A 23827-nucleotide genomic window follows, 5' to 3' on the forward strand; every position below is an offset into this window, starting at 1 on the left:
ACAGAAAATCTGACCCTGTCAAAAATGGACAATTCAAGGGTTTCATTTACATTACAAAAGAGTTAGTAACTTAGAATGATCTCTTCAATGTTAATTAACATTCAATTGACATCTGTTGTATAAAAAGAGGTCTATCAAATCAGTCTGCTCCTACCACCATTGCCCAAAATACGGCCACCCACATTGTGTGGTAACAAGAGAGGTCCATACGTGTTCAATGGGAATAGGGTTCTCTGATCAAGCAAATCAAATCCAGTGTGAAGGATTTTCTGAATGTATTTGGAACAATGAAGGCTCCCCAAAGTTGTCTGACTACAGAAGCTTATTTTCAAATAATTCCAAATTAACAGAGTTAGCATTCTTCAGAAGACACTGGGAAATGTTGCTTTCAAAAAAAGATCCTCATTCCTATGCACAGACACAGTCCCCATAGTATGTACAGAGTGTTCAACAAAACGAGCCATCTTTCTCTGCCACCATATTGGTACTCATGAAGGTTTTGGCAGATGCTCTAAAGAGTATTAACAACGCTGCAAAGAGAAGCAAATGCCAACTTATTAGGCCATTCTCCAAAACTGTCATCCGGTTTCTGACTGTGATGATGAAGCACGGTTACATTGGTTTATTTGAAATCACTGCTGATCACAGAGCTGGGAAAATGGTTGTGAACCTCATGAGCCGATTAAACAAGTGTGGCACGATCAGCCCCAGATTTCGTGTACAACTCAAAGATCTAGAAAAATGGCAGAATAATCTGCTCCCATCCAGCCAATTTGGTTTCATGGGCCTGACAACCTCAGCTGGCATCATGGACCATGAAGGAGTAAGATCAACGCACACAGGGGGAAAAATCCTCAGATTCTTTTCCTAGGGATGGAATATATACATGCGAATAAAATGCTTCCATTGGAAAAAAAAAAAAAAAAAAAAAGAGCCAGTGCTAGAAAAATGTAGCAATTTCACAAAACATCTAGACTTACTAACACTCTGTTGCTGTAGGGTCATAACTAGCTGAAGGTCAGCAGTGGAGTTAGACCACTTACACAGGGGACAAACACTGATTTGTTCTGAGAGAGAGAGAAAACCCACAAAGCTGTGAGATCACGCCCTGAGCCTAAACGGAGTCTGATGCTTAACTGACTGAGCCACCCAGGCACCCCAAGGGGGTTGGAACTTTTCATTCGCACCCCACCCCACCCCCACCTCTAGGGAGGGGAGATGAATGGAGGTTGAATCAATCAATGGTGCCTACGTGATGAAGCCTCGATAAACACTCCTAGGGAAGGCATCTGGCCAGCTCCCAGGCTGGCGAGCACGCAGAAGTGCTGGAGGAATGATGTACCTGGAGAAGGCATGGAAACTCCACACCCCTCCCCATTCCAGGCTCTGTGCATCTCTTCCAACTGGCTGTTTGAGTTGTGTCCTTTCATAATAGAGCAGTAATCTAGAAAATAAATGGTTTTCCTGAGTTCTGTGCACCATTCTAACAAAGGATCAATTGTTTGCCCTGAGGGGGTGGGGCGGGGGGGGGGGGGGGGAATTGGAACTTACAATTCATAGCTGATTGGTCAGAAGCCAAGGTGACAACCTGGACTTGGAATGGACATCTGAAGTGGGGGCAGCCTTGTAGGGCTCAGCCCTTAGCCTGGGGATCTATCTCCAGGTAGACAGTGTCAGAATGGAGTTAAATCCTAGGACACAAAGGAGTTAAACTGTAGGACACCTAGCTGCTAAGAATTCCTTGGTGTCAGAAAAATCACCACACATTTGGTGGACAGAGGTATTCGGAGTTGAGCGTAGAGGAAAGAAGAAAAACAGAATTTTCTCTTGCACTGCTGAACTGGGCAATGCAGAGCCGACAGTTCCGTAAACCTTTCCAAACATACTTCCTATATATGTGCAACATTAAACCTTTTCTACAGTGGCTTAATAATTTCCACGTGGGACAAGCAAAAGATCGGAGAAGCCAAAGACAGACTCTGGTCTTGGTTTGAACATTAACTTTTATATTAAACTATCCTATCGGGCCAGATTTTAAAAAGTCACAACAGAGTGCCTTGAACACAGTAAATGCTCAATAAATGTTTTTTCAGTAAACAGATGAAGGCTTTCACTTCCCAGTGCACAACAGAACTCTCTATAGTAGTGATGAGGGAGCGTGGGGTAAGCGGAGGGCAAAGTGCAGGCTAACAACATCCCACCCCCCACCCCCGGTCGCACATGTAGGATATTCCTTGGACACTCCAGGCCACCCAAAAACAGCAAAGGACAAAAGAGCAAATGGTTAAACTGGTAAGAGTCTCCACCAGTCTATCAGAAAAGGCAATCCCATCAATGGCCACTAGGAACAACCTACTGTCATAATGTTAAGGCTTTTGCTCTGAAAAACCACCTTGGCTTGACAGTAGTCAGGCCTCCAGTAAGTCTTTAGCATGTGCCAACTCTCTTTGGAAACTCCCTCTTGACGTTATCTCCCCAACCCGGTGAAACAGTCACACACTGCACCCCCCCCCCCCCCACAACACACTTGCAGCGCAGCTCTTCTGCCCATGGGTCCCGTCCCTGTGCTTTAATAAGATCACCTTTTCGCACCAAAGACCTCTGGAAGAATTCTTTCTTGGTTGTTGGCTCCAGACCCCATGCACTACCCCTGCCATTACCCCCCAAATTCATCAGTAGCATCAGACGTAACTACAGTAAGAAAGTTCTAATGAATATTGAAATGTTTAAATGTTCAGAGCTAATAAAAGTAAAATGTAGCCCCTGGGTGGCTCAGTCCATGAAGCCTGACTCTTGCTTTGGGCTCAGGTCATATCATCTTGCATTGGGATTCTCTCCCCCGAGCTCTCTCCGCCCCTCCCCCACTCACACACATGGGTGAACACGTGAATGTTCTTTCAAAATAAACATTTTTTTAGAAATCTAAAATGTAGCAGACTTATGTCAGGATTTGTCCAAGGTCACTTACGTAAGTCACTTGGCCTCTCGAGTTGGTTTTCTCTTCCGTACAATAAAGGGATTGGCCTATTTGATTCCTATCCATTTTCAACTGTCAAATTTTAGCTGTCAGGCATGTCATGGGTACTCAGGAAACCTTTTCTATTTAATAGCTGTAGCGGAGGACAGCTTAAAATGATAAAAACCAGATCTAGAACCTTATTTTATTCTTTTCGCTGAAACCCTCTGCCACTTTGCAGAGTTATTAATACAGAAAAGTACACTTTGATCTCTTCTTAGCCAGAGATGCCCTGCTGCCTGCCTACCACACGTGTAAGCACTTCTGAGCCCTACATTGGCAAAGCCTGGTTTTCTTACATTAATGGACCCGGCACTGCTCTGCTCAGATCTTCAATTTCTGTATTCTTTCACTTCAGTCTAAAATAAAATCCTCCTCCATTGAAGTCCCAAAATGACACCCTGTTTTTAGTTGACACATACAACATGTATTTTCCAATAAACTAAATAATGTCTGACTGGGGATTGGGCAGGGAAAGTAGCATAATCACAAAGTAACTATAGCAGCAAAAGACTGGATTCCCTTTGCAGTAGCTTGAGTATGCAGCACAGAGTTCCAAAGATCCTAATTTGGACTGGGGTTTACTATGTTGCTCTTCTTCTAAATGCCTACGTAACCGAACAGCCCAGCTCCATCTGAGATGGCATGCAATCAAGGAAAATGATGGGCCACAGCAAATAACTTCAAAGCCTTGGCACCTCTTAGGTTAATAATATATAATTGCTACAATTTCTTTCAGCACAGTACTTTAATTAAGTGCACTAAAGTCTCTACCTACCAGCTTATTTTCAACCACAGGCAGCCATTTTGCACTCTAAAATGAGGTAGGTAGAGTTTTTTCAAAAAGTACGCCTCTCCTCAGTAACCTTTCCTGTAACAGTGGCTTAGAGTAGAGACACAGGCTCATTCTAAGCCCACCTTCTAAGATTCAAAGAAGAATGAGCTGTACCTTTGAAGAGCTATACAAAGTGCTTACCAAGGTTTTATAAACGAGGTGCCATAAATTTTCCATACTGGACCCTCATGCAATGAAAAAAAAAAAAAAATGGCCTCAAGAGCCAAAAGGTTAAAAAAAAAAAAAATAGGGTTGGGAAAACATCAACTTTATGCTATTAAAATATACAAAAAACAATACACAAAATATACTCCAGAGTATATTTTAAAAATTCCATTCCTAACACTGAGAGAAGGTGGGAAGTGAAGGTTTTTGACTCACTACCATCATGACTTAAAGGCATTTATCTACAACAGTTTTCAAAACTTTCAAAATGAAACTGGCAGCAACAATTCAGTGCTACTTATGACTTCATTATTTCAGAAACTATTTTTCACTATCCCTATTTGAGATTTAACATAGTATTCAGAAATATGGCAGTAACCACCAGAGAAACTACCAAACATTTAAAAATGATTGACGCTGCAGTTCAAGGCTGGAAGTGAAAAACGAAAGGCTATTTTTCATTATACACATGTTTATTCTATCGTTTTTAATTTAGTGCATACACTAGGTTGGTCATTTTTTTTTTTTTTAAGTTTGAGAGATAGCAAGCGGGGGAGGGACAGAAAGAGAAGGCACAGAGGATCCAAAGCAGGCTCTGCGCTGACAGCAGAGACCGATGTGGGGCCTCAGGAGCTGTGAGATCATGACCCGAGCCGAAGGCAGACGCTTAACCGACTGAGCCACCCAGGCCCCCCCAGGCCCCCCCAGGTAGTTTTTCCCCTACCATCTTCATCGCTGCACCATACTTTTTTGAGGGGGAGGAAGGCACAGATTCAACCTCCTCTGCCAGTTTATTTTCCGAATGCACGAATATCCTCCAAATGTTAGCCCAGGGGTACAGGAGAGGGAATGAGCAGCGTTGATGGGGGTCAAAAATAACCTCGAGAAGCAGGTGAACCAAAGACCATGGCGTGTAGGGGTGGTGAAAAGAACACTGAGGGTCAAGTGACTGAGCAGGGCCATCCCTTACACAAGTATGCTGGAAACACGTAAGCAAGAGAACGGGAAGGACAAGGAAGGACAAACAAGGACAAGAGAGCAGGTATCTGTCATCGGAAAACTTCCCTCTGGTAACAACTCAGGTGTGGGAGTGAAGGCCACTGGACGTGGCCATGAGCATGCTAAGAGAGAGGTACTGAAGGACTCCCAACGGTGTGGAGGAGCGACCCAGAACCAAGTCCCTGAGTGTCCCAAGGAACAAGAGAGGGTGGGGTCCAGCAGGTGGCCTGACCCCACGCAAGAGGGAGGGCTTCCGTACGAAGAACGAAAAGGTGTCTGGAACTAGCAAAGCGGAGCTGAGCAGGGGGTAGAGCTTCCTCTAGGAAAGGCCCCCAGGGATGTATTTCCCCTTGGAGATGAAGAGGAAGAAACGCAAAGTTTTGGAGGAGCAGCCTATGAAGGCTGGGGTGTCGACTTACAGCAGAACCAGTTTTCCGCAAGGCCCGGTAGAAGAGGACAGGAACGGGGCAGAACAGAACCCGGAGGAGTAGTCAGGCTTCCTACCTTTTCTGGCTGAGGACGAAACTGACCAACCACGCAGACCTGCTGTAGGCCAGGTGAAGAGCTTCTTTATTTAAATCCCAGTGAACAATACAGTGTACTATTAGTTTCAGGTGAACCATGTCATGATTCAGCCCTTGCATACGTTCAGGTGAACAGCTTTCATTGTGCAGCCGTGGGTGCTCGGGCAGGCCTGGCCTGAGGAGTTCAGGCGGTAGCACTTAGGCCTGGGGCGCTCCCTCCTCACCCCAGGTGCGGCTGGGCACCGCAGAGGTGGACGGTGAGTGAAGGGGTGTGGGGGCAGAGGCCACACCCCCGGCTTCAACATACACTGCTCACACCACGTTCCTCTAAATAGTTCCAGTTTCAACTTCCCACAGTCAGAAAGCACAACCTTTTGCGTTAACTCGGGTTATTTTTTCCGCCGTGAAACCAAAACTCAAGCGTTGGTTAGTAGTCACTGCAGCCAGCAGCATGAAGGAGGAAAAACACATACACCTGAACAACATCCACTCATCTACATCCTCCCTACCCGCTTACTCTCCCCTAACTCTTGGCCTGTCAGCCTCAGTTTCTAAAGTGTAAGCGTAGCTCTAAAAAACCATGCTACTCCTTTCTGGTAAAAACAAAAAAAAACAAAACAACAAAACAAAACAACAAAAAAAACCAGCACTGGCTTCTTGGGAGTTGGGGAGGAGAGGGGTGAACGAAGATTAATGCTGTTACTCTTATCCAGGGCAGGCATCAGAGCCTGGAGTATTCCGGAAGTACCTGCGAGGTCGAGAGAGGTCATCAGTGTGAACCTGCAGCCATTTGTAAAAGTGAAAGAAGGGAGGGAAGCCACAGGTCAGTCAGGGAGAAATGGCATTTCATGGAAAAACTACACAAAGCAGACAAAAGAGTCGCTCATGGTAAATACACAATAACCACGAGACATTCTTGCACTTTTATTTCAACTCCCTGTGACTAAGAAACATTTGGTATTTACCATATTCATTCATTCAACAAATATACAGTATGCACCTACCATGTGCCCAGCACAGGTTAGATGCTTGGACTAACTCTCTGGGGGAGAAAAAGACATAAGTATTTGGTATGACACACACCAGGTCTCAGGATCTTTAGAGGGAAAAGCCAGTTCAGTTGTTAGCTGTCTCTTATGGCACTACGCACTCACTCCCAAATAACAAAGATCTTACACAGGGAAATACAAACCAACTCTGAGGCCATTATTATTTTCTTTGTAGGACAGGCTCTCCTGCTTTGCGTTCCATTGTTTTTACAGAGCAGGTCTCTAAAATGTTGTCAAGTGGCATTAAACCTCTAAGAGCAGCAGCCGTGGCTGCCTGTGTCACTACTTGACTAGACGATTCACACATGCTATGCTCTTTTAAAACCTACTTAAGTGGAGGACAGGGGAGGGGAGAGGAGGAAATCAGGAGCCCAGGCCAGAAATGCCACCACCACCTCCCAGTTGAGAATTCTCAAAGGAGTTTCAAGCTCTCCTAAAACCCTCTGCTGAGTCAGGAGGGCATTATGTGTGTGGCTTTGCCCCTCTGTCATTCACGCACTCACTCCTTCCTTCCTTCCACAAACAAGCATGGAGCACTTAGCATCCACTCTGCACCTGGCTCTGCCCTGGGCACTGTGGTCACAGAGACGAGGAAATTACAGGATGGATACCGTTCCCACGCACACGGGGAGGAGAACGACTTTCAAGGCAGAAAAAAACCACACGTGCACAAAATGGGAGTGGGGAGGGGGCCTCTAGGGCCACAGAAAGTAAAATTTAAGAGAAGGAGGAGCCATGGGCAGGGCTGAGGGTGTGTTTTTCTTGGACCAGTCCTCCATCCCCACTGACCCTCTCCATTCATGATCCATCCCAGGTGCCAGGCGCAAGCTTGGTTCTGAACAGAACCATGTCCAGTGTTCATCAGGGTGTACTGTGACCTAGCTGGACATGAGGGCTGCGGAAGGTTCTGTGGCAGCTTAGACTACCTTGGGGGGGCTTCGTTCTGCTACGAGCTGTATTTCTGACCAAGATGGTAGACGTTACGCTGTTTTGTGGCAGAATTACCCAACAATGTGAGACCACGGTCATCCTCCCCGGGTAAAAATGGAAGATAGTGACATGTGCCTGGATAGTTGGGAAGCTGCCAATTCTTTTAGTTTTAACAGAATTTTCAGTCACTGAAAAAAAGCTTTTTGATACAGACAAGAAACATTAATAGCTCCTCACAGTTCTAGAAAAACGTAAAGCTCCTGTCAACGTTTACCCTGTGGTGGGAGAAGATGAAAACCCAGAGTACGCAATGCCTTGGACATGTTAATCTTGTGATTTGGTCCATCTTGTGCTTTACTGCAAACCAACTCGGAAAAGAGAAATCTCCACGTACTAAACAAGAAGACCCAATGTCTGATACTGCAAGAAAAGAGACTCCATACAGAAACTAAATAGCTACAATAAACTCAATGCTACTCAGGGCAACAGATAAAAAGCCTCTGGACTCCATACAGAGTTCTAGAGTCTCTGTGGAAAGTCAGCCCAAGATGGAGGAATGAAGCTGCACCACTTTCTTACACCATACACAAAAATAAACTCAAATGGATTAACAACCTAAATGTGAGACCTGAAACCATAAAAATCCTTGAAGAGAACACAGGCAATAATCACTCTGACATCAGCCGTAGCAACATTTTTCTAGATAGGTCTCCTGAGGCAAGGGAAACAAAAGCAAAAATAACTATTGGGACTACATCAAAATAAAAAGCTTCTGCACAGTGAAGGAAACAATCAACAAAACTAAAAGACAACCTACTGAATGGGAGAAGATATTTATAAATGATATATCCAATAAAGGGCTAGTACCCAAAATATATAAAGAACTGATACAACTCAACACCCAAAAAACAAATAATCCAATTTAAAAATGGGCAGAAGACATGAACAGACATTTCTCCAAAGAAAACATAAGGATGGCCAACAGACAGAGGAAAAAGATGCTCAACATCACTCATCATCAGGGAAATGCACATCAAAACCACAATGAGGTATCACTTCACACATGTCAGAATGGCTAGAATCAAAAACACAAGAAATAACTAATGTTGTGAGGATGTAGAGAAAAAGGAACCCTTGTGCACTGTTGGTAGGAATGCCAACTGGTGCAGTCACTGTGGAAAACAGTATGGAGGTTCCTTAAAAAATTAAAAATACAATCCAATAATTGTACTACTGGGTATTTACCCAAAAAAGACAAAAATGCTAATTCAAAGGGATACATGCACCCGTGCATTTACTGCAGCATTATTTACAATAACCACATCATAGAAAGAGCCCAAGTGCCCCCCTATAGATGAATGGATAAAGAAGTGGTATATGTATACAATGGAATGTTAGTCATAAAATGAATGAAATCTTGCCATCTGCAACAATATGGGTGGATCTAAAGAATATAATGTTTTTTTATAAATGTTAATTTATTTTTGAGAGACAAAGAGCAAGCATGGGAGGGGCAGAGAAAGACAGAAACACAGAAGCCAAAGCAGGCTCCAGGCTCTGAGCTGTCAGCACAGAACCCAACGTGGGGCTTGAACTCACAAGCAGTGAGATCATGACCTGAGCTGAAGTCGGACGCTTCAACTATTGAGCCATCCAGCCTCTATCAATATTTCTAAAGGAGAGAACACAGAGCAGACCTGAAAGAACATCTTAAAAGTCTTCCTACTGTGAGAGCCTCAATTCAAAGTGCAGTTTGCAGGCTGTAGGAGAGGAGAAATAAAATGACTGTTGTGGGTGCCTGGGTAGCTCAGTCAGTTTAGCATCTGACTTCAGTTTCAGGTCATGATCTTGCGGTTTGTGAATTCGAGCACCGCATTGGGATCTGTGCTGACAGTGGGGAGCCTACTTGGTATTCTCCCTCTCTCTCCCTTTCTCTGCTACTTCCCTATTTGCTCTCTCTCTCAAAATAAATAAATGAAAAAAAAAAAAAAAAAAGACTGTCCTTAGTCAAGAAGAAATGGAGTTTCTTGGGCATTCCCTTCCAGACAAATCATGATATGGAAAAAGAGGGGGAAAGTTCTGGTGCAGATGGCAAGATGAGATACGAGGACAAAGAGCTGGAAACCTTAAGAAGCCATTCAAAAATCTCGAAGAAAATTTGGAAAGAGCCATTTCTTCTTCTCAAAGCAGACTCTGTTCCTTGAACTGAAAGCTTGTGGTCACTGGATGAGAACATGGGAAGCTGAAAGAAACCTTCTCCAGACAAGAGGCAGCTGCAGACCTGAGACGGCTCAACCGTAATTACACTCAACTTCTAAAGTGGATCCTCCTGCATCTGATGAGTCAAACCTTTTTCTTCCTCCTCTATTGCCAAATCCAATGTTTCCAATGGACCTAAATGGGGCGTTTATGGCAAGAGGATTTCCTCTTCCTCGCCCTTCTCCAGAAAGCATGGAGAAGCATAACCCCCAACTGCCACCTCCACACACCACCCCCCCCCCCCCCCAGCTGGCCATCCATTCAGGGTCTCTTTTCCTCATCCTCCCTCATGTGTTGGGTTTTTCCCTGTATACTCCTGTGCGGAAAATGGAAGTGAGATACCTTTGGCGGGGGCGGGGGGGGGGGGTCACTGCGCCTCCACACAAATCCCCTGATCAAAATCCTGACACACACAGGGAGGGCCTTAAGTCATTTTGCATCTTACTTTTTACTGTGAAGTATTTTTGAGTTATTTATGGTTAGTTAAAAAATTTACATAAATGTTTTTACTTTTGCTCAAACTGCAACTCATTATTTTTTTTATTTTTTTAACGTTTTTGCTTATTTTTGAGAGACACAGAGAGACGGAGCACAAGCAGGGGAGGGGCAGACAGAGAGGGAGACACAGAATCTGAAGCAAGTTCCAGGCTCTGAGCTGTCGACACAGAGCCCGACGCAGGGCTCAAACCCACAAATGAGAGATCATGACCTGAGCCAAAGTCAGACGCTTAACCTACTGAGCCACCCAGGTGCCCCAACTGCAACTCACTGTAAATTTTAGACAGTTTTTAGTGAAAAGAGATAGTTCAAATTATTACATTATATCATATATTCTAGAAAATATAAGCAGCAAATCTGAATCTGATGAGCCAGACCACTGTTCTCTCAACAATACATTATCCACAAGCAGTTAGTTTCAGCTCCCAGGGATGTTTGAAGTAGCAAATGCTTTTCTTCCTGCCAGTGGCTCTACATAACACAGTTGTAGGAAAAAGGGGAACGCTCCCTGTTGGGCTCCATTTTAAAAATCTACTCCAATAATGTGGGAATCAAAACTAATGACAATATTCAACTATTACATGTAAAAATCTCAGTGACTAATGCTCTACATACTTCTTACTGTATGCATTCAAAAGGATTTCCCTTTACAGGAAATGTCAAAATAGGGGTATGTTTTAAACAATGAATAAGCCCTGGGTAGGGCTGTCAGCATGAAGACACAGTCTGATACTAGAGGCATTTTTACAAGTTCAACAATTTTGTATACGCAACAATGTCATCTACTTTTAGCCTTTCTCTCCCTATCTCTCCCTCTCCCTCTCTCCTCCCTCTCTCTCTCTCCCCCTGTGTGTGTGTGTGTGTGTGTGTGTGTGTGTCTATGTGTGTGTGTGTGTGTGTGTGTGTGTGTGTGTGTGTGTGTGTATAATTTTTCTTTAATTTTCAATTTAGGAAGATGTTTGGTCGTAAGAACAAGAGCACTTGCAATGAGAGATGTTTCAGAGTCTACTACCTAAAGGACTTCAAAAAAAGGAAAAATGGCTTCCTTCTAACTTCAAGGGAAAAGACTTACCTTGGTAAATTACCTTTGCTACTACAAAAATGTGTTCTGTTTCAAAAGAGAAGCTTTGGGGATAGACTGAGAGAGACAAAGGCAGGCCCATCTATGACTGAGGAACAGTCTTACAATTCCATAAACTGGGGTGTGTCCGATCTTACTACCACTTGCCCTGATGAGTCTTTCATTCTCCTTTGAAAACCTCATGGAAATGAAGACATCCAGGGTTAAATGAGAAAGGTCCCTGCTGGCCTGACCCCAAATGGGAATAACGGCCTTGGCAAGTGGGCTTGAATGTCCTGCTAGGCAGGTGGTGGCTTGGCAGCCTGTCACCCAGACTGAAGGCTAACGATGCAACTGCATGATGAACCAGATCTGCACTTTGTCTGGGCTGGAACTGGATATCCCCACACATGCTTCAGGAACCAGCAATGATCTCTGGGCAGCCCCTTATTGGGTCACAGAAGTTTCCACTGCTGACTTCTCACTGGCCTTGAAAAGTTACTTTATGAACTATCTACAGAATGTCATGACTAAGAGTTTTAAGAGAGCTGTCTTGGTCCTTTGTAGGTAACTAATTAGTATTTGGGTACAAAACATAAAACTAAGAGACCCTGTTTGTACTTAGATATCTAAGTACATCTGTTTACAAAACAGACTTTAACAAACATTTTGTAAATAAATTCAATAAATTGGCTAACTATAATAAAAGATTTAGGTTCAGTATGATTTTTTTAATATCTATCATTTTGAGCAATTAAATAGCATTTTGTCTTTTAAAAAATTTAAGTTTGTTTATTTATTTACTTATTTATTTAGAGAGTGAATGCAAGTGGTGGAGGCAGGGAGACAGAGGGAGAGAGAGAAAATCCCAAGCAATCTCCACACTGTCAGTGCTGAGCCTGACGTGGGGCTCGAACTCAGACTTTGAGATCATGACCTGCGCCACAGTCAGATACTTAACAACTGAGCCACCCAGGCACCCCAAAATTTTTAATTATAAAAACCTTATAGCAACATTATAAATATTGGAAAGTGGAGAGACACTACAGTTTCACTTTTTATCTATTCATCTAAAAATGCATATTTAACTTAATTATATTCATGCTGTATAAGCAACTCTATAATTTCCCATTTGTTTTCAACATTGCTTACTTTCATAATATTTCCTACTATTTTATTCCATTAAATTACAACTTTTTAAAATATGGTTTGCTTATTATTTGTTAGGGTTTTCATCATTTATTTTACTTGATTTTTTTTGTTTATTTATTTATTTATTTATTTAGTAATCTCTACTCCCAAAGTGGGGCTCGAACTCACAACCCTGAGATCAAGAGTCACAAGCTCTTAATACACCATATATCACCTCTCGATATTGTGTTAAAAATTTAAGATAGGAAACCAGAAGTAGCTCCAACCAGACAGAAAAACTGAATGGATGAAAAAGTACTCACTCTAAAAATCATTCTAAAATTTAATTAAGATTAAGTTATAGAGAAACCATCAAAAAAAAAAAAGAGAGAATATAGTACTTATCAGATCTATGGAGAAGTGATCATTCAGTTTATAAGCAACAGAAGATACAGTAAAAGAAAGACTGACAATCTCAAATATTAAACACAGGTAATTCAAATAACAATATTCTGACAGTTGACAAAGTCAACTGGCAATAAAATGTAAGCTAATAAGAAAACCACATTTAAAAAAAGTTTCAAGTAACTTTTATTTCAAGAAGGACTCCAGAAGAATAAATTAATGTATATAAAATAGTTTAAGGCAGAAATACGTTAAAACAGCACTCTGGACATACACTTGATTTTCAAATACAACTGCTACGGGTACTCTGAAGCCTCTTGTTTCTTTCAAAAAGTGTTACTACACCAACAAAGACTCTACACACATTAAATGGTAATAATGAGTGCTAAAGAAATGATGAACACCATGAAATGACTTACATGAATTATGTTTAATCCTCACAATAACATATGCCTCCGTACTATTATTACCTGCATGTTACAGGTAAGGAAAGTGCGGTAAAGAGGTCAACTAACCTGAACAAGGTCATGGAGCTGGGGTGGGAATCTAAACATCGTGATCCAAAGCCAGCATCTAGTCAATATGCTATAAACTTTACTGGTCCTCCAAACAAAATGTAACTGCTAAAATCTATCACCATAGGCTATCAACTTAAAATGATAAATTCTTTCTCCTTACGAATGATTATTACCATGCAAATGAAATTCTGATAACCTTTTATATCCCCGTGATATGGTAATATTATTCCATATATGTATCATAAAATATCCATAAGTGGTTTACTGTAATGTATCAATGATCTAGATCCCATGCAAGCACTTTGATGTATGCCAGCCCAGTCATATGTTCACACACCATTGTGTCTACTGCAGAAAATTACTATCTGTAATCTCAAGAGCTCAATGCCACTGGATTTCAACTAAGGTAAGGTGTGACCCTGACAGTTTCCAGAAAGTCAATGTGACTTTGTAGGTGGTAGAACCGCCATTGGCTGCTCTCCTGCAATGCTATTACACAATCGGCACCAAAAAAATGAAGGATAAGAAAACAGTCAACTTCCCGAAATACACAGTACCTGTCCTTTTGGATTATGGGCACTGAAAAAGCATTGACAGCAATGTGTGGCTCTGGAGTGACGCCCTCCCCACCCCTCCCCCCCCCCCCCCCAATCTGGCTATATTTTTGAGAGGGACCCTAGCAAAGTGAAGAGCATACAGATAAAGGATGTCGGTCAGGCTGGTGAGAGGCCTGGACAGCACCATGCACTCATTCATTCACACATCAACACATTTTCAAGGTGCACGCAGGGTTTCCCAGGAGCGGCAAACCAAAAAAAAAAAAATCAGAGTCCCTATCCTTATAAAACCTGCAGTTCTACAGAGAGAAACCAGAGAAAATAATGAGAATATAACATAGAGTGTGGTTTAAAAGAGGTCACAGGAGGTGCTTTCAGATTTCAGAAGATGGAGGAGAAACTGGGGACCTGAGATACCATACTCTATGAGGTCTGGGCTCTCAGGATCAGTGCTGGAGCCACAGGTTGGAACCTGGGGATGGGGATGCTCCAACTGAGGGTCTTGGCCCAGAGCAACATCAAGGCTTAATCCCCTAAGAGGATCTCCAGTTACCTCAAACCAGATCACCTTCCATTGGCGGTGGTGGGGGCTGGGTTAAACATGGATTTGGGTAAGTTAATAACGTTCACTTACAGTTGGTCACTACTTTTTAAGAAGAAGAGACAAATTCACTATTTAGTGACTGATTCTATTCAAGAGTGACTGATCTGGGTATTTTAAAAGAATTCCCATGAATTTGCTTCTGCCCACACCAGTGCCCCTCAAAGTATGACTGTGTGGGTCAGAGCTACCAGTCTGCCATATCTTTATCACCAGTCCCCAAAGAAATAAGCAGAGAGATTAGATTTAGAAATTTTATGTGTTTACTAGATCTCATAAAAAAAAAAAAATGGGGCTGTGTATATATCTATTTACCTTTGTTTATTTCATTTTTGTAATAATTCACCTTAGTATATTTTATAAAAACATTGATTCATGACAGGTTGGAAAAAAAATAGCCTTTCACCACAGATAGTTTGAGAGGCACAGTTCCAAATAATTTTGAGTGTGTAATTACACAGAAGTGTATTTCCTTCCAACTCTTAAAAAAACCAAAGGACGTAAAATAACAAAAAAGTTTTTAAAAACAAAAAAAGCTTTGATGTAGCCGTCAAGGTAAGATTCTCACCTAAGTTTTTAAGAACTATCATTTATTGGGTTTATCTTTTTCAGGCACTGAGGCTTACACTTTATTTTTTAATTTTTATTTACTTTTATTTATTTATTGATTTATTTGAGAGACACAGAATGTGAGCAGGGGAGTGGCAGAGAGAGAGAGGGAGACACAGAATCCAAAGCAGACTCCAGGCTCTGAGCTGTCAGCACAGAGCCTGACGTGGGGCTCAAACCCACAAACCACAAGATCATGTCCTGAGCCGAAGTCAGACGCTTAACCAACTGAGCCACGTAGGCACCCTGAGCCTTACACTTTATATGCATGGGCTCATTCAATCCTCATAGCAACCCAATAAAGTAAAAATTATCACTATTTTACCCGTGAGAAAACTGAGCCCTAAGAAAGCCACGTCACAAGACAATAACTTGAAGCTAGTAAGGGGTAGAGCAACAGGTGAACTGCAAGATTGAACTGCAAAGCCAGAACACGATCCTAAGATAACTCAGCATCTACTTACTTATGAATCAACAGGTGTAATGTCTAACCTCTCAGGCAAGCAAGGCATTCCCCATTCCCCCTGGCTCTGTTCCAAGAGATGTGAGGGAACCTGACTACCAAAGTCAACTGTCATACAAACTGCAACTTTGAGAACAAGAATTTGTCTCTGATTTTTTAAAAGGCCACCAACAAACTCTTAATTCTCTACAGTAGTATTTGGCAAACTACAGTCCATGGGCAAAATCTAGCTTACCTCCTGTTTTTATAAATACAGCTTTCCCAAAATACAGCCATGCCCATTAATCTACACATTGTAATTTATGGCCAGTCTTGGATACAAATGGCAGAGGAGAGTAGTTGTGACAGTGACTATAAGAGCTACAATGCCTATAATGTTAACTTCCTGGCTTTTAACAGAGAAAGCTTGTCAACTCCTCCGTATCAGTAAGACCGGCAACAGCACAGATTATGAATCAATAAAGAAAGTTCCAATCTCATTTTAGACATTAGGATTCAGTGTCTGACATAACAAAACTTCTCTCATGTTGGCTTTAGAGCTGACTTGCATTCTGGATATTTTTTTCCTTTGTCAAATATTTATTTACTTGTCTGTTTATTTATTTATTGCTGAAGTTTATTTTTGAGAGAAAAAGATAGAGGGGGGGAGGGGTAGAGAGAGAGGGGGAGAGAGAGAATCCCAAGCTGATGAGGGGCTCGAACTCAAAGTACCAAACGGTGAGATCAAGACCTGGGCCAAAATCAAGAGTCAGACATAACCGACTAGCCATCCAGGTGCACCACCCCCCCCACCCCGCCCCCGCCCTCGGTCAAGTTTTTAAAGGAAAATGTACCAACTAGCAAATTCTCTCAAGTGAGGGTGGCAGAAAGGTGAAGTGTTTAAAATAACCTACAACATAAAGAGGCTCTGTCATCAACTGGTAGCAGCAGTGTTGTAAGAACCACAGTGGACTTCAGGCATACGTTCTTAACACTTTCCACATATTTGTGAGGATTTCAGGTAATCCTTCTAATGACCCCAGGAAGGTGAGGTCACCAGGTCCCAGTGAGATTTGGTAACCTGATTAGGACAGGGCTGATAAGCTAATAAGTACTGAATCTACAATCTGGTCCAACACTCGCTCAGACTCTGAAGCTCACCCGGCACTTCTCCCTTGTGTTGACAAAGAACGGCAACATGCAAAAGAATCTAAATTAGGGGCGCCTGGGTGGCGCAGTCGGTTAAGCTTCCGGCTTCAGCCAGGTCACGATCTCGCGGTCTGTGAGTTCGAGCCCCGCGTCAGGCTCTGGGCTGATGGCTCAGAGCCTGGAGCCTGTTTCCGATTCTATGTCTCCCTCTCTCTCTACCCCTCCCCCATTCATGCTCTGTCTCTCTCTGTCCCCAAAATAAATAAACGTTGAAAAAAAAAAAATTAAAAAAAAAAAAAAAGAATCTAAATTAATCTAAATCTACCTCAAAATGTAAAGTAACAAGATATAACCAAATTTTTTAAAATGAGAATTTGTTAATATTATAGACCATCAAAATGAAGTCACCAGATATTTGTAACAGTACGATTAACCTTTGAAAACAAATGTTTCACCCGATAATTTTATTTACTTAAATGAGTCTGAGTTTCTGTTTTAACAAAAAAAGAGAAAAAAAACATGACAGAGACACATCTTAATTACAGGCTTTTTTGGTTCTGATAGGAATGGTATTTTCCTATTAGATTATACTTTCCAGAAGAACAATGCCATTTAAATCCTTCTGAAGGGAAAAATGCCTTCCAGTGGATTTACGTTTGCAAAAAAGAAAGCACTGGCAGAGAGTCAAGTACATATACATATGCCAAATAAGTACAGTTAGAAAACTAAAGAGGCATTCCCATCCATTATTCTCATTTTCAACATTACTGCTAGTTGAGGAGGTGCCATTCAATTCCTAAGTCTGGTTCATTGGCTCGCTAACAATTTCTAAGCAGAAAATGACACAGCCAACCAAAATCATATATAGTAGTAAGAAAATAAGTTGTATTTGATCCTAAAAAAGTTAAAACACTCTAGTTGGTTACCTATTTGCACAAGCAATAAATTCACCAAATCACGTCTGTCTTCTAAATTGATTTTGACATACACCATTCTGCTTGTCACAGTATTTTAGTCAGAAATACTTGTTGCATAGTATATAGACTACTTCTAAACGGTAGAAACATCTTGAACTGTGTAGTTTTTAAACATAATTCTTCATCAAAGGGTTATATGCTTTTTGGAATTTGAGTTCCACAAACACTGTAATTTCACTGTTAAACATATTTACAGGGTCATACATATTCAAATTATGTAATAAAGATAGTACAAACGGCTGATAAAATGCAATTAACATTCATTTACAGTAGCTTAGCAGGCTTTGCCAAATGCTACTTCCCGTAACAGGCTATGAGGCTCTGATTGCATTAAGCTTCCCAATTATTCTTTTCTATCCTATGGTATTTTAACACTATTTCTGAGATTCCAAAAATCATCAGCAAGTGGATTTCAAGGTCTTTTGGAGTTCACAAGGCCTCTAGTCCATGATATTAAAATATTTTTCCCAGGTGCCTATGTCTTCCAAGTTCATATTTCTGAATTTCTTATATTTTTATAAACGATGGTTATTTTTGAATTCTGTGATCTTTCCAGTTTAAGTCTATAAAACTGAGACCTCTGATAAAAGGTTTTTCAAACTTTTCATGTTGGTTTCATATAAATAAACACACATTTTTGGAAAAGCACATTACTCTCAATTTCCTCTGGTACATTTCAGATATATTCTGTCTTAGAGATACAATAAACATGATTATTATGTTTTAAGCAGTAAACACTGCTGTCAGCACATTACTTTCATTAAGTGAATTTTATCATTCGGTTTCATAAACAGCAGCTGGTTATTCTTGCTGTCTCATTACTTCCTCATAGAGATCAGCAAGCCTTGGGAAGTGACTATTTACAATTAAGAAACTTTGTATATTACAGAGACCTCTAAACTTGTAATCAACTAGAGATTCAAATTATGTCCTTTTATAGAATTAATGGACCTTTGTATACCAAACACACTCCTATCCCACCAAAAAACGTTTGAAGCTATGAAAAATGTGCCTATTTCTTGCTTAACCTTGTAACCTTAGGACACGTCAAAAAGGATGTCTGAGATAGAAGCTTTGTGATAATCTTTTTCAAGTCCTTCATGTTCTAAACTTTTAAAACTATAACTTTAGAAATATATTTAAAGAAATCTCAGTGCCAATTTGTACATAAAATATGCCAATACACATTTCTTTTTTTTTTTAATGTTTCTTTACTTTTGAGAGAGAGAGAGAGAGACAGAGAAAGATAGCAACAGCAGGGGAGGGGCAGAGAGAGGGGGAGACAGAGGATCTGAAGCCGGCTCAGCGCTGACAGCAGACAGCTCTAAATGGGGCTCGAACCCACGAACCATGAGATCATGACCCGAGCCTAAGTCAGACGCTTAAGCAATTGAGCCACCCAAGCGTCCCACCAATACACATATTTCTGATTCAATAACATGCTACTTAACAGTGCAATTTCCTCATTTACATACATTTTAAGACTCATCAGAACATAAAAATTCTCAGTTGGGAACAGCTAACATTTTAACAGCTTTCTCACTGGAGACCTCCCTGCTAGGAAACTGAAACAAAAGAAAATATTAGAAATCTGATCTTTAAGAGTCCAAACAATTATTTATGGAGCACTTAACTCTATACTAGGTAAGTGCTGGGGCATATATATGATAGATAACGGAGCACAGTCTATGGGAAACAGATGTTGAACAAACATCTGTCTGTTATAAAAATAATTAATTACAATTAGAGGGAGGTTAAAAGTATTTTTCTTATTTATAAAAATAAATATCACAACAGTAAAAAAAAAAAAAAAAAAGTATTTCAAAGCTCACTACGGCGCCAGGCATCATTTTAGTGCTTTACATGTGCTCATATATATGTTTATACATATAACAAATACATATTTGCTATGGAAAATTTGGATAATACAGGAACACACAAAGAAAATTTTAAAAAGCTGTCAGTCCCATTTACTCAGAAATGATGACTATGATATTCTGGTGTATATCATATTTTATTCACCATAGATTTTTTTCCCGCACTTACTAGCATATCTTGAAAGGTTTCTTTTGGATTTAAAATAATCTTCAAATTCATAATTTTAGTGGTTCCATAATACTCTAATCCCTGTACATACCATAATTGATTTATTTCCTGACTCTTAGAGATTTATATGGCTTCTAATTATCATTTTTTAAGGCTTATTTATGTATTTTGGGAGATAAAGAGTGCATCAGAGGAGTGACACAGAGAGAGAGAGAGAGAGAGAGAGAGAGAGAGAGAGAGAATGAGAGAGGCAGAATCTGAAGCAGGCTCCAGGCTCTGAGCTGTCAGCACAGAGCCTGACATGGGGCTCAAATCCATAAACCGTGAGACCATGACCTGAGCTAAAGTTGGACACAACCGACTGAGCCACCCAGGGGCCCCTCATTTATTTTTTAAAGAAAACTATGATGACGATTCTTATGCATTTTGTTCATCCTCATCTCTGATTATTTCCTTTGGATAGACTTCTAAAAGTGAGATTACAGGGTCCAATTACACTCCACAAAGAGTGTATCAGTTTATATACCCTCATGAAGAATTGTGTTTATCATGCCACACCCTTCACTGAATCAAATATTATCCATTTTCCAACTTGAAAAGTACAATTACATGTCACTCTGTGGTCAACCTATGCACCAAACATTCCTTAACTATGGTTATATGTAACATATTTTTTCCAAGAAGACAACTTAATCACAATGAATAGCATTAATCTTTAGAAAACCTCAACTGGCAAACATTACATATATATATATATATATATATATATATATATATATTTTAGAACTTAAGGAAAAATCATTTATGCGAGCTCCCTAACACAAATACTTCCTGCAAGAAGTCAGGACATTAGGATTTTTTCTCAGATTAAATTCATGTTGAGGCAAAAATTCCAAAGTAGTGTTAAGAAAACGTAGAGACCTGTGATTCGGCATACAGAACATACTGATTTAGAGATAATGACTAAAATGAAATAAAATGAAGAGTAAAGCAATTACCACAGAGAACTGACCATAACGAAAATTAGAAATACAAGCAACTCCACTATGGACAAAAGAAACAGAATGCATAATGCGTCATTCTCAAATGAGTCATTACAATTTTTGGAAAAAAGTCAAAGTCCTAACTGGAGATACCCTCACCCACAATGTCTGGCCTTGAATTCTTCTGTGCTTAATAGCCCTCAAGGGCCCCGGAAGTTGCTAGAAAATGAATACAACAGATAAGAGACTCCTTGCACAGCTGGACTTTAAAAACTAGAAATGGGGATAGATACCATCTTTGCAGAGATGCGCTAATGGACGAAATTTGAAGAGGACACATAAAAAGACCTTTGGGATAAAGAACCAAAGCTCTTCAGTATTGGCTAAAAGTAGTGACAGTGGGACTGGAATTCTGGACAAGCCATCTGATATGTACCCTGGACTTAAGTTCACTTAGGGTCCACAGCACCAGGCCCCATCACCAAAGTGTTACGGGACAAAACCAAAATATGCCTTCCTCAAGAGGAAATATTACAAGGAGGTCCAAAGAAAAATTACCATCAATAACAAAGCATTTCCCACATTTATACTATCTCCATGTAGAGAAAGACATTCAATATAATTCTGCATGTTTGTGAAAAAATATTTTTTCTGAATTTTTATTTTTTTCTATAGAACGTGTTTCTGAACTAAAAGATACAGCAGCGAACTCCCAAGATGTATTAATAAATCTTCACTCACTAAATTTCAACAGACATAACAATAAGTAACACTTCAGTCAGCAAACAGCTATTCAGTCATTATATGTTCTAGGCACTGTGCTGTGTGCCAGGAACAGAGTACAGAATTCTCACAGGATCCCAGTCCTCAGAAAGCTCACAGTCTGGCAGGCTAAATATACACTTAAACATGAGCCAGCAGTTGTCAAAGGGCTTTCGAATCTATCAAGATTTAAAACCCCTGAAAGTGACAGAGTTCTCAGAATGAAGATGAAAATCGTATTTTTCCCCTCCAGACAGAACATGAAAACAGGATGAAATAAAGTCCAACGGAACTAACTGATCCTCTCTTTCCAAATATTATTTCCAAAGACATACATATGCATGTATCACATTCACATGACTCCATAAATGAAAATTTTCAAATTAAAAAGAAAACCTACTCTTAGTCCTTCTTATTTAGTCCCAACTGGCTACAATGCAGCAAAGTAACCCAGCTGATGTCACATACAATTAAATGTTTTTCAAAGAGTCAATGCAGATTTAACTTTTTTTTCTCAAAATGGAAATAGTTTAAATTTCTTTGATAATGGTCTTTCTATGACTTTTGAAATAATCAAATAAACTTTTAAAAAATCAAGATAATATTAATAATCATTATGAGGTAACTAAACAGACAAATGACAGGATTAAGTTCTGAAGTAACTTCCATTAGTTCCTAAAAAAATTAAAGTAGAACTACTATATGACCCAGCAATTCCACTTCTGGGTACATATCTGAAGGAAACAAAAATACTGCCTCAAAAAGATATCTGCACCCCCACGTTCTGCATTATTTGTAAGAGTTATGGTATGGGGGGCGCCTGGGTGGCGCAGTCAGTTAAGCGTCCGACTTCAGCCAGGTCACGATCTCGCAGTCCGTGAGTTCGAGCCCCGCGTCGGGCTCTGGGCTGATGGCTCAGAGCCTGGAGCCTGTTTCGGATTCTGTGTCTCCCTCTCTCTCTGCCCCTCCCCCGTTCATGCTCTGTCTCTCTCTGTCCCAAAAATAAATAAACGTTGGGAAAAAAAAAAAAAAAAAAGAGTTATGGTATGGAAACAAACTAAGTGTCCACTGATGGATAAATGGATAAAGAAAATGTGATACATACACGCGTGTGTGCACACGTGTGTATGTATACACACACACACACAGAGGAATATTATTTATCAATAAAAAAGAAAGAAATGTTGCCATTTGCAACACGTGTATGGACCTTGAGGGCATCATGCTAAGTGAAACAAGTCAGAGAGATAGACAAATACCATATGGTATCATATGGGGAATATTTTTTTTTAAAGCCAAATTCATAGAAATGGAGAATATAATGGTGGTTGCTAGGGGCTGCGGGGTGGGGGTGGGGTGGAAGAGGAGAACAGAATATCAGTCAAAGAGCACAAACTTCCATATATAAGACATAAGTTCTGGAAATGTAATATACAGAATGATTACAACCATACTGTATTATACATTTGATAGTTGCTAAGAGAGTAAATCTTAAATGTTCTCACCACAAACAAAAAAAACTGTAACTATGTGAAGTGATGGATGTGTTAACTAACTTTACTGTAGTAATCGTTTTGTGATACATATGCATATCAACTCAGTATCTTGTAACACCTTAAATGTACAGAATGTTATATCAATTATTTATCAATAAAGCTGGAGAAAAAACATTAACCTCTATTAGCTGATAGCATGGAACCAAACCCCTAGTATAAAATTTAACAACGATAAAACATCATGCTATATACAGATTTTTAAAAACTTATTTGAGACAAGATAAGCAAAGCAAGGAAATTCTTCTGCAATATTTGTTTTGCACACCTAACTCATAGCCAGGCTTTAACAATGGTTTTAAAAATTATCTAATTTAATCTTCCCAGCAGCACTGAGATGGAGAGCTATAACCCTATTTATAATCAAGGAAACTGAGGCTCAGAAAGGCAACATAACTCGACCAAGGTCTTGTTACTAGAAGGTGGTAGGATCAGAACTGAAACTCAAGTCAGATGGGTCCTGGTACCCTGATGCCTCCTACACAGAATATACAAATCAGACATGACAAATACTTGTGGGGAAAATTACCAGAATGCTTCTCCATGGAGCCATAATCTCAACTGCCTCCTTTCTTTTTTTTTCCTTAGGTCTATTTTATTAAAAATTTTTTTTGTTTTAATGTTTACTTTTGAGAGAGAGTGAGCGAGCGGGGGAGGGGCAGAGAGAGAGGGAGACACAGAATCTGAAGTAGGCCCCAGGGTCTGAGCTGTCAGCACAGAGCCTGACACGGGACTCAAACCCACGATCCATGAGATCAT

At 40.5% G+C, this 23827-nt stretch overlaps 1 protein-coding gene and 1 pseudogene across 3 annotated transcripts in view; one reads left to right on the top strand and one right to left on the bottom strand.

Moving 5' to 3' along the window:
- The window catches only part of SRGAP1 (SLIT-ROBO Rho GTPase activating protein 1), a 286134-nt gene that overhangs the window by 231224 nt on the left and 31083 nt on the right, over positions 1-23827 (bottom strand). Inside the window, exon 1 of one of the 3 annotated variants that reach the window (XM_086712917.1) lies at positions 5520-9970. The exons of the other annotated variants lie outside the window; for them this stretch is intronic. The gene's annotated coding sequence lies outside the window, so the exon portion shown is untranslated. Of the gene's footprint in view, positions 1-5519; positions 9971-23827 lie in introns of those variants that run through there. 3 annotated transcript variants of the gene reach the window in all.
- On the top strand, positions 461-896 carry LOC112863700 (small ribosomal subunit protein uS8 pseudogene; annotated as a pseudogene).

The sequence above is a fragment of the Puma concolor genome, chromosome B4 (genome assembly GCF_028749965.1).
Source record: "Puma concolor isolate L17-30 chromosome B4, mPumCon1.1.hap2, whole genome shotgun sequence".
In the NCBI taxonomy this organism is placed as follows: domain Eukaryota; kingdom Metazoa; phylum Chordata; class Mammalia; order Carnivora; family Felidae; genus Puma; species Puma concolor.